Source organism: Prionailurus viverrinus, chromosome X (assembly GCF_022837055.1).
Source record: "Prionailurus viverrinus isolate Anna chromosome X, UM_Priviv_1.0, whole genome shotgun sequence".
Classification (NCBI taxonomy): Eukaryota; Metazoa; Chordata; class Mammalia; order Carnivora; family Felidae; genus Prionailurus; species Prionailurus viverrinus.
In genome coordinates, this window is record NC_062579.1 from 92,378,712 (window position 1) to 92,393,771 (window position 15,060).

The 15,060-nt window shown below is 37.5% G+C and overlaps 1 pseudogene; it reads right to left on the reverse strand.

The window, feature by feature from the left end:
- Window positions 1-3,662: 3,662 nt before the first annotated feature.
- The window catches only part of LOC125157050 (E3 ubiquitin-protein ligase Hakai-like), a 67,944-nt pseudogene continuing 56,546 nt past the window's right edge, over window positions 3,663-15,060 (reverse strand).

The window sequence follows — 15,060 nt, forward strand, 5'->3', positions numbered from 1 at the left end:
AGGGAGAAATTATGTGCAAAACATACATCTGATAAAGGGGTTTTGTCCATAACATATGAAGAACTCTTACATCTTAATAAGACAAGTGATACAATATAAATGGGAAAAAAAAGATTTAAACAGACACTTCACAAAGGCATATATGCATAGCCAGTAAATACATTAAAAGAGGTTTAACATCATCAGTCAACAGAAAGATAAAAACAAAAAACACAGTGAGATGCCACTCTAAAGCTACTAGAATGGCTAAAATTTAAGTGACTGACAATCAGAGTTGGGGGAGGCTGTGGAATCGTTAGGACTTTATACACTGCTGAGGGTTGTGTAAAATGGTACAACTACTTTCAAAACAAGTTGGGCATTTTTTAATAAAGGTCACCATACTCTGGGGTGCCTGGCTGGCTCAGTTAGTAGAGTATATGACTCTTGATCTCAGGGTTGTAAGTTTGAGCCCCATGTTAGGCATAGAGTTTACTTGAAAAAAATAAATAAAACCCAGAATAAATTAAAGATAAAGTCAACATACTCTTTACTATGTTACCCAGGATTTTGGACTTTTACATCTATATTCTAAATAAAATAAAACCTATGTCCACCAAATAACTTTCACATGAATATTCATAGTAGCTTTATTTATTAAAATCCCATAATGAAAATCAGCCAAAATATGTATCAACACTTAACTGGAAAAAAAATGTGGTATATTAATAAAATGGAATTTTACTCTGTAATAAAAGGAAGAAATTGACACATGAAACAACGTGAGTTAATTTCAAAACATTACATTGAGCAAAAGAAACCAGACACCAAAGAATACATATTATATGATTCCATTTAGATGAAATATTACAATAAGAAAAATTAATCTACAGTAACAGAAAGTAGATCAATGGTTGTCAGAGACCAGTGATAGGGTAGGGATTGACTGAAAATAGGCTAGAGGGAAATTTTTGTCATATGAAAATGTTCTTTATCTTGACTATGGTATATACTAGTGTACGTATTTGTCAAAACTCATTTAACTATATACCTAAGTGGATGCATTTAGAGCTATACTCCAATAAAGTTGACTTCAAAAGAAAGTAATGCTAATTTGAAGTTATTTATAGGTAAGTGGAATTTGTCTTTTTGTGTACCTCACTTTTGGGTGACAAGTTGATTTTTTTCTTGGGGGACGACCAAATGTCAGTAGCTCTTTCCAAAACAATATAGATTTTATAGAGTCAACTATTTTTTTGTGCAGTAATGTATTATTGTTTTATATATTTTCTTTTTTAAAAATTTTTTTTAACATTTATTTATTTTTGAGAGACAGAGAGAGACAGAGCACGAGCAGGGGAGGGACAGAATCCGAAGCAGGCTCCAGGCTCCGAGCTGTCAGCACAGAGCCTGATGCAGGGCTTGAACTCACAAACTGCGAGTTCATGACCTGAGCCGAAGTCGGGCGCTCAACCAACTGAGCCACCCAGGTGCCCCAGTTTTATATATTTTCTAATTACAGTTGATCCTTGAACCACATGGTTTTATCTGCACAGGTCCACTTATATGTAGATTTTTAAAAATAAATATACAGTACTGTAAATGTATTTTCCTTATGATTTTCTTAATAACATTTTGTTTTCCATAAATTACTTTTTTTCTAGATTACTTTATTGTAAGAATACAGTGTATAATACATATAATGTACAAAATAGGTGTTAACTGTTTATGTGAACAGTAAGGCTTCCAGTTAACAGGAGACAGTAGTTAAGGTTTTGGGGAATCAAATTATATATGGATTTTCAATTACGTGGGGGGTTGGCACCCCTAACGCTTATGTTGTTCAAGGGTCAACTGTATATTTTATAATTATAAGCACAAGTGGTATACAACAGATTCAGGAACTAAAATAGTTGACTCTTAAGCATATAATTCAACTGGTGGAAACTAAAGCATGAGGAATCCTGCAGTGTAGTCTATGTGCTATGAACATTAGGCATTCTACAGGCATTAGTGTGTTTTGTAGACGACTGAGAGCTTCACTTAACCTCACTAGTTAATTAGAGTTTGGTTAAGAGCTAAAAAATCTAGGTAGCCATGGAGAAGTCTGCAACAGAGTCCAGCAGGAGATCAGTGTTGCAAGATTTTTGCCACTGGGATTTGAGTGGACTGAGATAAGTGACTGGTGTTGGGGAATAGAATTAAATATAAAATCTCTGCCAATCCAGTAAAATCTCTCCATAAAATGTAGAAAATAATGAAACAGTATTATTCTTAAAGGAAGATAAAAACAGATTGTGATGCATCACAGGTAATCTCTTAAAGAGATTGTAGAGACAAAAAAGATATCTCACCCTATTTACATAACCAGGCAAGTACAATCCATTATATACATGTTAGTTGTCTTTAACCAAAAGGAAAATAAAATTTCCCCTATCTTTTGGCAAGCAGGATGTTACAGCTTAAAGCTAAATTGCCACAGACAAGGAAGCGAGCCACCACCCTTCTTAATTTCCCTTTTCAAAGAGATGGGTCTTTGGTCCCCAAGAATGGTATTTCTGGGATGCGTAACTGGAAGGAAGCTTATTTACTATTTAAATAGATGTACATACATCTCAAAGAGGCAGAGATAGCATTTATAATCTCAAGTTTTCTGAAGGAAATGCTAAAAAAAGAGGGATAAAAGTTCTTTTTTTGCATTATGAAAAATTTTAAATATTTTAGATTTGTACATAATCTTATAATTTCCCCTTTGTTCCTATTTTTTAGTAAATCTGTAGTTTTCTAATTCTCGACATAGCCATTTCTACCTTTCTCTAGCAACAGTCTAAATATCTAGCAAGTCCATAGTATAATACAGGACAAAGCAATTACTAGTATTACAGTAGGATGAATTCTAAAGGCTAGTATAGTATTTGCCTTGGAAAAAATGTTTAAGTATACTATATCAGTGGTAATTGATTAAAGCAGATTCTTGATTAACACAAGAGTGCACAAATATTCTCCTTCGTCATTAATTTTACAAACTGTGGTGATGTCTTTATAGTTTGTACTTTCAAATAATTAATTACTTGAAAAAAATTAGCTGAAGTATTAATTTGTAGTATTTTATGTAAATATGTAATATTACAAATATTAATTTGTAATAAATTCAAGCCTAATCAGTAATTTAACTGTGGAGCTTGATAAACTTATTTTTTAATTTAATTTTTTGTTAAAACGAAATTTCTCCTTTATTTACTTTAAAAAATTTTTTTAATGTTTATTTATTTTTGAGAGAGAAAGAGAGAGACAGAGCATGAGTGGGGGAGGGGCAGAGAGAAAGGGAGACACAGAATCTGAAGCAGGCTCCAGGCTCTGAGTTGTCAGCACAGAGCCGGAGGCGGGGCTCGAACTCACGGACCAAAAGATCATGCCCTGAGCCAAAGTCAGATGCTCAACTGACTGAGCCACCCAAGTGCCCCCGAATTTTCTCCTTTAAATTATATAAACAAATAAATAAAAAGACTGTGCCTTTTCATCAGTCATATAAATAACATTACAATTGAAGGATATTTAGGCCCTTTAGTAATTATTCCACCTTCCCAAATAATTTCTCCCAGATGTAAAACAAAGACTCTAATGGCCATTATCTAGTATTGATACAGCAAATACTCAGTGTCCAGGAAGGAACAAGTTGACACTCAGGGAATCAGAAAAGACTGTTTATTTTGGACCCGTGCCAGGCCAGTGGAGTCACCTCCAAAGGGTGAGCATCCAGCTAGGGTTTTGCTGATCTTTTGTACGTATGTGCTTCCGGGATTGGTGGGGCTAGTACAGTCCAGCTTCTGGTTTCTGACAGCAGGCTGATACAAGAGGCAAACAAGATTGCAGAAGCCAAAAGCATGCAAGGGGAGTATCTGGCCTGGGACATCTGGCTGCCCCTTTTAATCTGCTTTTTTTTTTTTTTACCAGCTTTCCTTCTTAGTATCGAAGCCCTATTATAAGGCACTCAATGTAAGGTACAGATTCAACTTTGTAGGGGAGGAAAAATAACTTTCCCTCTACCCTTCTAGGTTCTTGACTGAGACCCTCCTGTAATAAAAGTCAGATTAATGAGAGAAAAACAAACAGAAGTTTGACAACATGTATACTACCTATATATATGGGAGATACTCAGGAAAACTGAGTAACTCCTGAAATGGCCCAAGATATCACCTCGAGTACTATCTCTAGCTAAAGACAAAAGAAGATATTGAAGGTGGGGGAAACCAGTTATGGGAGGTTATCATGCAAAACACAGTAAATGAGATTATGGTTGTTTTGCAGATTTAAGTCACTACCTTCTCCACTGATAAGAGTTTTTAGAGATTTAGTCATCTTCCTCTTCCTGGTACAGAGAAGGAGACACCCTTACAAATGGAGATTTCCCTTGTATATGTAAGTATTTTGTACAAAAGGGTAACTGGTTTTCAGAGCTTCTCCTATGTCTGCTATTTCTTTCTTAAAAATAACCAGTTAAAGATAATCCTTATGTCAAAGAGGGATATTTTGGGGTAGCAAATTCTGCTCCCCTTCCACTTCCAGCATTTAGTGTACAAGGCTCTAATCATTTTAAGTGTTGAAAACAGGCCATTTTTCACCTCCATCCAAATCCCAAATCAGTAGTTATCCACGTATATTTAATGAACTATTATAATAATACAACAGGTATGTTTATTATATGTTTCTACTAGGACTAGAAAAAATTTGTATCCCAAAGTAGTTAACTGTCACATTAGATCTATCTTCTGTAGTTTCTATCCATAAATGCCAGATTTCTATTTTTCTATTAATCAGGTCCTTTTCTATACCACCCTTCTAATCAAACTAGTTAACAAAACATCTTTTTGTGTGTGTTAAATTTGGGGCATGAATATCTGGATTCGTATTAGTTTTACTTTGATATTATTAAAAAAACCTTAGTAATGAATATGGTCCTATTTTTATTCTGCCAATAATCAGATTTTTGAATTTATAAGCCCAGGCTATGTCTATACTGGGAGTGTAATTTAAAGCTGATCAGAAATGTGTGACTTTAGGGATCATTATTGGGAGTAAAGAAAAAAAAGTAATGTAACAAATAATATGTTTGATTTCTAGTAAAATGTATTTCTTATAGTAACTTAAATAACTACTACTGTGAATAAGACACCAAGGCAGTCTGAGAATTATAGGAAGTTCATTAGAATACCCCCTTTCAGCTGAGTTCAGTACAAATATCAGTCACTCAAGAAAATTTAAGTTTCAAATCCCTTGTGAGAACCACAGTCTAGTCCTCCTGAGGAGCTGGCTTCACATGGGAGGCATGAATCCATCTGAGTCATCTTTTACTTTGAGAGCCATATGGGTGATCAGCAGCACCTCAAATGGTCTCTCCATGTGGTGGCTCCTCATCTTCCCTCCAGAACACTTTTATGTAAAATAAATTGCCCAGTCTTCTTCCATTAGGTCCCTCCAGGCCCTTCTGGCTTTATGTCTCAGGGTTTCTAAGGAAGAGAGAAGCCATTTTAAGTATTGAACATGATTATGAGAGAATTCAGTTAAACAGACAGAGGAAGTGATTTCAGACACAAATTCACAGTCCTGATGTAGGGGAGGAAAATTTACTTCTACCCTTCAACATTCTTCCAGCTGGCCTAAGAATTAAATTGGCATGAGACAGATTAACAGAAGAAAAAAACTGAAGTTTAATTACATGTGCACAGGGGCCCAATAATGAAATTGAGACACAGAGAAGTCAACGCAGGCAGTTTTTATTCTTTTTAGACAAAAAGACAAATCTGTGAGGAATTGATAGGGCAAAGAAAACTTGACTTTGGGGGCTTCAATTAGGAAGGAATTCCAAAAAGAATTTGGGCTGTGGTAGTAAATTAGTAAAAAGTAACAAGCGTTGTTTATACAGTCTTCCTGGCTCTAAATTTCTTATCTGTGGTGATACTGATGTCTCTTTACCTCCTGGTATAGGGAACGTACCTTTCACGTGGAGATTTATTTCTTGCTTTGTGGAGACAAAGGAGGGGTCAGAGAGTTCTTTTTGCCCTGGCTGTCTCTTAATAACATTTATTTAAAATGATCAATATGCCGGAGCACCTGGGTGGCTCAGGTGGTTGAGCATCTCACTTTGGATTGAGTCATGACCTTGTGGTTCATGGGTTCGAGCCCTGCATTGGGCTCGCTGAAGTCAGTGTAGCACTCACTTCAGATCCTGTGTCCCCTTCTTTCTTTGTGCCTCTCCCACGTGTGCTCTCTGTCTCAACAGCAAACATATAAGTAAATAAATGAATGAATAAATAAATAATCAGTATACCAAAATGACACATTTTGGGGTGGTCTGTCCTTGGCCCGTTTACTGCCAAACATAAACTCAAAGAGATAACATTATTGTTTTCAAGAATCTCTCTATTTGTGACAAAGCTGGTGGTAATTCTGTAGGCCACTTTAACCCAGTAGATTGCTGAATCTTAGCCAATAAACTTAAGAGTTTGAGTCATCTATTGTACTTGCAGTATGATAGTTTTTAGGAATCTACATACATTTGCATAATTCCTGGACAACAGTGGACATAAAATGATTTCCTCTATCTGATTCCTCAGGGTCCCCAAAATGGTGATTATGTGCATTAAGAGAGCCTTTATCACTGCCTGAACATCTGCTTTTGAAGAGGGAAAGCCTAGGCCATTCAGACGTCATACATACCACAACTAGACAAAAATCTCTTACCTTTCATAGGTGTTAATTTTATGAAATCTAACTGCCATCAGGTTCCTGGTAAAGTTGGTCAGAGAAAAGTTTCTACACCTACCTTTGATGTGGTCTGTAAAGAATTCTGACAAATAATAAAACTCTTTAATATGTTTTGAATAATTTCATCTATTTGATAGGTGTAGTAAAAGTCTAGTGACTTTAAAAATCTCTCTTAGATGATTTTGACAACATAACAATAAACTAATCAAGGAAATAAAGACTGGTATATGAATTATTTTGTTAGGTAATTTTTATAGTCCAGTCGAATTTTTTTTTAGCTCCTCCCATTTCAATCCATTTGTTCATTTCCCTTTGTGAAGTGTATTTTTGAAAATGAACAAAGGTTTTAGTTATTAAAAGTGGTGCTTCTAAGTTTGGAATCTGTCATGTTTTTACAGCAGCTTTTGTAGTTCTTTCAGCAAAATCATTGCCTTTAGAAATTTTGTCATTTTGCCCTGTGGAAGTTCTACAATGGATACTGATAATCTGAGTAGGCAGTTGTAAACCTTCTAACAAATCAGCTTTTAATTCTTCATGAGATATTTTAGTCTTCACTGAAGTCAACAATCCCCTATTTTTCTAAATTTGCCCTGTTGCATGACAGATACCAAACACATATTTATCATCAGTATATATATTTGCTTTGTGTCCAGAGCCAAGAATTTCAGTTCTAGTAACTGCTACTAACTTATCTGCTTTACCCAACTTAATCCCAGACAAAATACAGGCTTCCAAGATGTTATGATAAGTCACCAAAACATAAAAAGCCTTGAGTTGGCCACTTTTGTCCCAAGCATATGACCCATCAGGAAACGTTATGGAATCTGCATTTTGAAAAGGATTATCAGATATATAAGACTGGGGCCAAATGTTTTCTTTTATTACAGTTGTACAGTTATGATCATCTATTCAATTTCCTAATCTGGTAAACAAGTAGCAGGTTTAGGAAATTGCGTCTTGTGATCATTGTATTAGGATTGGATAATAATACTTATTCCTAGCCAGTCTGACAGTCTACCAACAAATGCTGGGGGTTATTCTTGTGAGATAAGTATCATCACATGTGAGATACTCAGGTAAATCAAGTGACCCAATGCAAAGACTTGAGCCTTTTCATTAAGTGTGGTGGCTGCCACCACAGCTCAGAAACATGCAGGCATTTTCAGGGTGCCATAGCATCCAGATTGGTCTATAGTCGAATCCCAGCTTTAGAAGTTAAAATTCTAGTAGTACCTTTATTTTTAGTACAAAACAAATGGAAAGGGTGGCCTTAAGCCCTTTTGAAGCCATAGTGTCAGTTTTACATTACTGGAATAACTAGGAAGTCATCTACATATTGAATAATTATACATCTTCCTGATGGGACAAATTTCTCTGTTTTCCTGTAAATGACTAGAAAAAATAGTAAGGGAGTCCCCCAAACCCTCTTGGAATTCTTTAACTTCATAAGACTTACTTATGACTCCTTCATAAGTAAAAGCAGACAAGAATATAGACTCATCCACTAGAAGAAAAGCAAAAAGCAAGCAAATACATAAATAAATAAAAGAAGAAAAAAAGGGCAATACAGATCAATTACAGTGAAAAACTTTGCAGACAATGGTACTAAGTCAGAATAGTTGCATGGTTAGGAACTACATAGGTTAAGGAACAGAAAATTTATTTACTTCTCAAAGATACTGTACAAATCTACATAGTAGTCAACCATCTTTATCAAATTTATCTTCCTTCTTTACTAAAGTACGCAACTATTATAGGGTGAATCCACTTTCAAAATTATGCCTCCTTTGCCTAATTTTATCTATTTATATTTTTAAATTAAAATTTTTTTCTCCTAATTTTATTTATTTATGTATTTATGTATTTATGTATTTATTTATTTATTTATTTTAACGTTTATTTATTTTTGAGACACAGAGAGACAGAGCATGAGCAGGGGAGGGTCAGAGAGAGAAGGAGACACAGAATCTGAAACAGGCTCCAGGCTCCAAGCTGTCAGCACAGTGCCCGATGTGAGGCTCGAACCCACGGACCGCGAGATCATGACCTGAGCCGAAGTCGGACACTCAACCGACTGAGCCGCCCAGGCGCCCCTCCTAATTTTAAAATATAACGAGTTTTATTCCTTCAAATTGAGCTCTAAACAAAGGATATTGTTTTACACATGGCCATGGCTTATCCTTTTGGTAAGCTAATTTTACTGGTTTTCTGTCTCAAATTAAACTAGTATCATTATTGCTAAATAATGGCCTAAAGTGATGCATCAATTTGTCTCAGCCCTGGCACATAGTAACCAAATCAGCTGACTTTTTCCAGTGGGGCTCAGCAAAACACTTCATCTGGAGCAGTGATTATGGTAGCCTTTATTTGCACGGTACAGTCGCTTCCCAGTAGGTTTATAAGAGAATCAGGAGAAAGTAAGAAAACATGTTTCTTAGAGGAAAAATCTGAATGGGAGCCACTGAGGAAAAGGAACTATGAGACGGCTGACCTTGAAATAGCAACAACCTGTATTGCTGTAGCACCCAGATGCCAAATGAGAAATTTCCAAGTTAATTGCTGAATAAGTAGCACTGGAATCTATTAGAAAAGGTAAGGATAGGTTAACCTGAGAGAAAGTTATTGAAGCATATTACTCTCTAGTTCCCACCCCTAAGATCCTCCCAATCTACCAATTTTTGAGCCATTTGCCAATTATTTCCTAGCTGAAGGTTTTGTCCTTCTGGGTTTTCTTGATTGTCTTGTTGCAATTTTTGTACCCTCTAGAGTCACTTCTTACAATCTCTCTTCCAGTGTCCTGGCTTTTTGTGATATGATATGTAATTTTCCCTTCTTCCTTTGCTCCCTTCATAGGTTGACCAGAATAGGGTTATTCCCTTTAGTAAATTATTTGAGCAGCTAACACTGTGGGTTTTCATTTTTTCTCTTCTTTGTCTTAGCTGCTGCTAAGATTTGAGTAACGGTCTGTCCTTTTGCCTTTTCAGTCTATCTGATTGCCTTTTCCCTGACTTGAGTTTGGATAGTGGGCAAGAGAGCCAGTACAGCCAAGATGAGTCAGTACTAGAGGGTGATTTTGATCTGCCCCCGCTTCCATACTTGTGAATGCTGAAAAAACAACAAATTGCTAATGGAAATCAACTGGGGACTCACTTAGTTCTGGGTATCTGTTGGCAGTGTCTCCCTGCTCATCATTAGCAGAAAAGCATTAAGTAACCCCTCTTGATGGGTTTCTAAAGCCCTTAGTTCTTCTACAGTTGTAAAGGGTGGCTGATAGCTTCCCTTGGCCACAATACCCATCTTGTGTGTCATTTTCTAGTCCTCAACATCTTTGCTCCATGACTTCAGTGAAGTTTGCTGATTGCAAAATTCCTTGCGGCAGCCAGTGCACATCCCCATATGGGGCTACAAACTGAAAAGCAGCTGTGGAGCACTTCTGTGAGTATTTCTGGGCACAGAAAAAGAAGTCTTTATTTTTTTATTTAAAAAACGTTTTAATGTTTCTTCATTTTTGAGAGACCGGGAGAGACAGAGCATGAGTGGAGGAGGGACAGAGAGAGAGAGGGACACAGAATCCAAAGCAGGCTCCAGGCTCTGAGCTGTCAGCACAGAGCCTGATGTGGGGCTTGAACCCATGAACCACGAGATCATGACCTGAGATCATGACCTGAGCCAAAGTTCGGCACTTAACCAACTGAGCCACACAGGCACCCCGAGAAAGAAGTGTTTAAATGACTAATAGTGAGATGCCTGGTTGGCTCAGTCAGTGGAACATGTGACACTTGACCTTGGGGTTGTGAATTTGAGCCCCACTTTGGGTGTAGAGAGTACTTAAAAACAAAATCTTAAAAAAAAAGAAAAAAGACTAATATCGGCTGGTGAGAAGGCAAGTGGATTACCTGGGAGGCCTGGAAAGCTTCTCAATGGCATCAGCTTCACAGGTGATCTGAATAGGAAGGGCAGGTTCTCCTTACACATGCATATCCTGGAGATATTGTGGATTTGGTTCAGAACACTGCAATAAAGGAAATATCATAATAAAGTGAGTCAAATAAGATTTTTGGTTTCCCAATGCATATAAAAGTTATGTTCACAATATACTGTAGTCCATTAAGTGCACGGTAGCATTGTGTCTAAAAAGACAATGTACATACCTTAATTTTAAAATACTTTACTGCTAGAAAATGCTAACCATCATGTGAGCTTTCAGTGAGTTGGAATTTCTTCTGATCACAGATCACCATAAAAATCCAGTATTTCAAATTTTGCATTAATATGAGAATTACCAAAATGTGACACAGAGACACAAAGTGAGCAAATGCTCCTGGAAAAGCGGCACCAATAGGCTTGCTCAAAGAAGGGTTGCCCAAGCAAACCTTCAATTTGTAAAATATGCAGTATCTGTGAAGCACAATAAATAAAGCAAAGCACAATAAAATGAGGTATGCCTATAGAGTCAAAAATATAGGATTATGTAGCACTTTGGTTTCTTTTCTCATGTTGATATTTATCAGGCCTAACACCATTTTTAAAATTTTCCCATATGGCCAATGCAGCCACTCTCTTCTGTTACCTTCATACAGTGACATAGTCTTTCATCCAAATTCCTGATTATTTCTTGATCACATTTCTTTATTATACTCGCTTTCCTAGCTACATGTTGTGCATTTGATAAGGAACTCTTAGAGGTGGATTCCAGGGTTGAGACACGAAGTGGAATCAGGCTAGGACACCAGACATGCAAGCATGTGCCCTCAAACAGGGCAAATGATTAATTACCAGCTGGAGAAGTTGTGCCCTTATCTTTCCTTACAGGGAAATCTAATGAAGCGAACCACCAGCTAAAAGATCATTGCTGGGGCGCCTGGGTGGCTCAGTTGGTTAAGCGTCTGACTTTGGTTTTGGCTCCGGTCATGATCTCATGATTTGTGAGTTCAAGCCCTACATTGGGCTCCGAGCTGATGGCATGGATCCTGCTTGGGATTCTCTCTCTCCCTCTCTGCCCCTCCCCTGCTCATGCTGCCTCTCAAAATAAATAAATAAACTTAAAAATATTAAAAAATAAAAGATTATTGCTTCCTTCTTCTCAGGACTCAATTTGATGTAGGGAAAGATTAAGAGATGCAGAGGGAGCTTGTACAACAAAGAAAAGAGGATGGTTCTATGAAAGAGTGCTTTAATTTTTCCATTTTCTCTTTCATTGGTCTCAATCTTTCTTTCTGTTTGTCAGATCACTTTCTACATTCTCCTCAGTTGACAGTCATCCAGTAAATACCACTAATTCATATGCCTGGAATGAGGCACTTCTAAGAACCCCTGCAAATATGTCCATTTGTCCAAATCAAAGAAACTGTTCCCACCACTGTAAGACTGGATTCTTATATGTATGCCCATTCCAAATGTGACAGAGAGATAGATGTTAGCAATTTAAGAGAAAGCTCTGCATGTAACAATTCTGTCTTTCTATATTTTTCTGCCATCAAAGCTATTGGTGATCCTGATGGGATTTTAAAGCTGGTATCACCAATGCTTACTCAATAATAAATTCTTGAATTTGAGAGCGTAGTTCATCTGGCTAGTATTCCAAAATAGTGGAGAGCAAGAAAGGACACTTTTATTAATTTAGGGTTTCTTACCTGACTGTTGTGGGTTCACAAGACTTTCAGCTGATCCATCCAATTCAGGAATTGCCAGATGAATCCTTATTACCAAATTGTTGGGAAAATGTAATTCAATATAACATTTCCTGCCAACCCAATAAAACTTCTCCATAAAATGTAAACAAGAATGGAATAGTTTTATTATTGAATAAGCATTAAACCAGACTGCAGTGTGTATCACAGGCAATCTGCTAAAGAGATTGTATTGACCCCCCCCCCAATTAAACCTCTTACCCTTTTGTATACATGTTAACCCATGTTGGTGTTCATTTTCAATCTGCTTTTTTTGCCTAGGATAACTTCCTTGTTCTTCTTTCCTTCTACCTATATAAGTCATTTTATTTATTTTACTTATTTATTTACTTATTTACTTGTTTTTTTACTTATCTATCTATTTGAGAGAGCGTGCAAGCCAGGGAGAGGCACAAGGAGTGGAAGAATCTTAAGCAGACTCCACATCCAGTGAGGAGCTCAATGCAGGGCCTGATCTCATGACCCTGAGATCATGACCTGAGCTGAAATCAAGAGTTAGATGCTCAACCAACTGAACCACTCAGGCACCCCTAAGTCTTTCATTTTATATAGCTCATCAGAGTAATTCCTAGCTACAAAACTGGATACTACCTGATTTCCTTTTGCCCCAAATAAACCCTTACAAAGTTTAATATGCCTCAGTTTATCTTTTAAGTTTTTAATTTTTTTTTAGTAATCTCTATACCCAATGTGGGGCCTGAACTCACAACTCTGAGATAAAGAGTCACATGCTGTTCCAACTGAGCCAGCCAGACACCCCATTTATCTTTTAACACAGCAATGCCCCATTATGTGCCCCATTATAAATGGTACATTAGGTCAGGATTGGAGTAGCAAGAGGGATTTGATGCTGGGTTTGACAGATTAGGGCTAGTGCTACTTAGATACTTCTGATTTGTATGGCTTCTAAAATCCAGGGCAGGGGCGCCTGGGTGGCTCAGTTGGTTAAGCTGCCGACCTCGCTCAGGTCACGATCTCGCGGTCCGTGAGTTCGAGCCCCGCGTCGGGCTCTGTGCTGACAGCTCAGAGCCTGGAGCCTGTTTCAGATTCTGTGTCTCCCTCTCTCTGACCCTCCCCCGATCATGCTCTGTCTCTCTCTGTCTCAAAAATAAATAAACGTTAAAAAAAAAATTTAAAAAAAAATCCAGGGCAGGGCTCAGCCTGCAGATAGTTTGGGCCATAGAGCCGCAGCTACATTAAAGAAAAAGCATTTTGGGCCTAGAAACAAGAGGATTAGAAGTTATAGAGAAATAGATTTGTGTATAAAGGCATAATTGTTTTTTAAAGTTTATTTATTTTTGAGAGGGAGAGCATGATCAAGGAAAGAGCAGAGAGAGGGAGAGGAGAGGAGAGGAGAGGAGAGGAGAGAGAGAGAGAGAGAGAGAGAGAGAGAGAGAGAGAGAGAAAGAAAGGAAGAAAGAAAGGAAGAAAGGAAGAAAGAAAGAATGAGAATATCTTAAGCAGGCTCCATGCTCAGCGAGGAGCCAGACTCAGGGCTTGATCCCACAACCACGAGACCATGACCTGCGCAGAAACCAAGGGTCAGAAGCTCAACCGACTGAGCCACCCAGGTGCCCCAAGGCATTATTGTTTCTTAAACCATATTGAAATTTACTCCTTTTAAGCCAGTTAAGAAAATATATCACAAGACAAACTAAGCATGTTTAACAATAACAACACTTTTGAGAGAAGAATGTAATTTTCTCTTCTGGAAATAATATTGCAGATGGTCACTTGTGGGTCCACTTTACCACAGTAGAGGAGCAAAGTTGTTGAAGCATAGAAAGCTATGCTCAGCTGAGCCACTTTTCTGTACAATAGTAAAGTACTTGAAATCATTCCTGAGATCAAGGTTTAAAACCATTTTAAGAGACAAGACTTTAAGTGTTTTATAGCCACCTCTGTAAGAGGTCCTTTCCTGCCCCAAATGGTCAAAGCTTAATTAGAAGTTGGATAATACTTAAGTTTTTTTTCTCATATCTTCTGTTCAAAATATTATTATCATTGGTAATATGGTTTTTATCTTGTCTGATCTGGATGATACAGTCCAAAAAATAGGGCTTGAGAAGACAGACCCTACCCTCATGGAAGAACGGGTGGGTGGCCCTCTGGGTACAGGTCACATACCATGACTCATTTCCCCTAGTTTTATAAAGGAGGGCTCTTAGTTCCTTGATTTTCAGTGAATTGGAGTAAAGGGTGTGAATTACAATAGTGATGAGGGTGTGTACTTATAAGTGAACTACCCTGTTGAAAATGGTACGGGTCCTGGAGGAAGATATTTCATATAAGGTAGCATCTGGGCAATAATATGACTATGGGGAAGGCGATGGAGAAGAAGTCATTGGTAGACCTGAAGCCTGAATCAAGTCAGAAGTACCTGCAACCTGGGAAGGATGTGGCATTAGATGGCTTATTGGTGGTAGAGGTGAGAGTATGTACAGAATGTTGCTCTGAGGTATAATATGATGAGAGTTTAATGCCACTGGGTGACCCTGGTATTCAGGATGATGGTGAGTTCATGTATAGAAGCAGGAGGTGGCGGTTCTCAAGTATCTGAATTTGAGCCATTCTGAATAGGAACAGTTATTAAGTTGTTTTCTTGTTCAAATACAAAGGTTTCCTG